The sequence below is a fragment of the Hemibagrus wyckioides genome, linkage group LG07 (genome assembly GCF_019097595.1).
Source record: "Hemibagrus wyckioides isolate EC202008001 linkage group LG07, SWU_Hwy_1.0, whole genome shotgun sequence".
Lineage (NCBI taxonomy): Eukaryota > Metazoa > Chordata > Actinopteri > Siluriformes > Bagridae > Hemibagrus > Hemibagrus wyckioides.
In genome coordinates, this window is record NC_080716.1 from 15,510,190 (window position 1) to 15,512,786 (window position 2,597).

The following is a 2,597-nucleotide window of genomic DNA, read 5'->3' on the forward strand; positions in this document are numbered from 1 at the left end:
CACCTTATTTTACCTACCGTCATTTTACCGCTACGGTCAGAATTCCTGTCATACACCCCCAACGGCCCACACATCCACTATGATGACTGAAAAACAAAACACTATCGGCTAAGGGGCTAAAGGCAAGAAAACCAAAGATCATAGAGCAGTCTAACTGGCCTTAGCCAAGTAGCCACTATACATACCGTAAACGCAGCAGAGGCCCTGAGCTATACCGGAAATGGGCTGTCCCAAAGCTATGATGCACACCGGGTGGCGCCCCATACCCTGGAATATATATACACTCCCCAATCATATTGTGATTAAACCACGCCCTGCTCATTACAGCTCTGCTTTGGCACACAATCCAAGTGTGGGACTCACTACACAATATATCCCAAAGTTATTCAGAGGGGTTGAGCTCAGGGATCTGTGCAGGACACTCAGGTTTCTCCACTCCAGCCATTGTGAAACATGTCCTCATGGATCTCACTTTGTGCTCAGAGGCATTGTCATACTGGAACAGGTTTGGGCTCCTTAGTTTCAGTGAACGTGCCCACAAACTATTGGCCATCTAGTGTATGCTCAAGCATGGCTACTGCATTCTTTATGCTAGTAGTAGTTTACTGTTTTCTTATGTTGCTTATGTGGAGTGTCATTAAGTGTTTATTCTTTTGTTTGATGAATGCTCTCTGGTAGGTGGGGACTGAGCAGTTTTTGTGTTTTGGTTTCAAATCGTGTTTTAAATCACAGGCAGCTACCAGTGTAGAGAATAAACCATCTGAATGATGTCAAGGGAAGACCTGCCAGGACCAAGATGTAGTCTAGTCTGATGACAGGGCACTGAACAAGAACCGGAGTGGCCTAAGAAGAAATAAATAGTGTTCTATAGGACAAACTTTCCTGACCATGTAACATCAGTAACATAAGCAGACCCTGATAGCTGTATAGATGTTTGTCCAGAACTCCAACAAGCTTTTCTGCACTTTCCAATAGAGTGATAACAAAAGCTTTATGTGGCCAGTAAACAAGCTGAAATATGAACTATTTATTATTTTTATTACAGTATTTATGTCGTAATTTATTTCATAATATGGTAACAATAATTCAGCTTAACTGTGAAATAAAAAGCAGCAGACTAATGAATAGCATACAAGGTGAAAATACGGCACATATTACGTGGTTTGAACACTGCAGAAAATGATATCCATATTTTTATAAATTTGTGCAACAAAACATACTTTTACAATAGTTATAGTTTATTTTATAAACTATATAAAATATATAGTATAAATTAAATAAAATGAATGTGGCAATCTATGTGGCACTAATGTGTTTTTAACATGGTGAAAAAGGTTAATAAAGTAAAATAATGTCCTGTGAACCGTGAGATCATGGTTAATATTAAACACAAGGGATGACTTGAATTTGCCTGTTCGTAGGGAGTGTTCTGAAAAGCAGTATAGTGTTAGGAACACCCAGCTCTGTCATATCACTGTTTCCACGTGACCTATTTCATCAGAGCTTTTACACTGTGCAAACACTGTCTTTGTTGTCACACAGTGAAGTCCTTCTGGTTTATAGTAAGATCCACACAGTGTTTTACTACTGTGATGCAAGCCTTTTAGTGCAAATCAAAACCACTTCACGTCACAGTGAAACAAAGCTGTCTGTTAGTTGATAATGTGACCAGAAATACGTACGTTTTTTGGTGTGCCTAAAAAAAGAAGTGCCAAAACTTAAACACAACTGAATGAGTAGATAATAGCTTATTAAAGGTCAAACCTAGTCCAGGTTAAACCCTTTGCTGTGCTTATCATTACATACAAATTCACTGATGTTAATGTTTAAGAGTACACAATAAGCTGGAAAACAGAGACTGGATACGGAACAAACCTTCAGTCATACAATAGGTACACACAATAGCTAGAAACACTTCATTATGAAATCTCACAATGGTTGTAAGATGAGCAAGGCACTTTCCTCTCTTACACATGCATCATTAATGCTTTCGTAGAACCATGGATGTCACTTTTGCCATTTTGTAAGTAATCCAATGTTTGTTAAACGAGTGTCAGCAGAGTTAAGCGTTTTCTCTAACAAACAGTTTTGTCACTTGTTACACTGCTGAAAAAGTTTTACCTTGTTTATGTTCTTCCATGGCATATGAATAACCACAAATATATCTTGTCAGACTAGCATCAGTGACCGTTAAGATAACAAAATATCTCATTGTCACGAAAAAATAGGGGAGTCTGAGTGTATGAGTCCAGCAGCATATGAAAAGATGTTTTTGGCTCATCTGTTAAGGCCTTGTTATGTGGGCATATGGAGTCCCATGAGGTTCAGAGCTTCACACCTATCCTTTACATGCCACATTATCCTCTGTGGGAAAAACAGAGGGAAGGTCTAAAACTTTACACAGTTATCATAGAAACAAATAACATATCATTGTCAGTCATAGAGGTCTGACATGGAGGCTTATTTGATGCTGAAGGAGAGAATAGGGATAGACACCTTGAGGAAGAAAGTGTGGTGTTAATCCAAAAATCCCAGTCATTAAATAATTTAATTTTATAAGATATACCCCACTCTCAAAATATGCTACTTAATGAAAC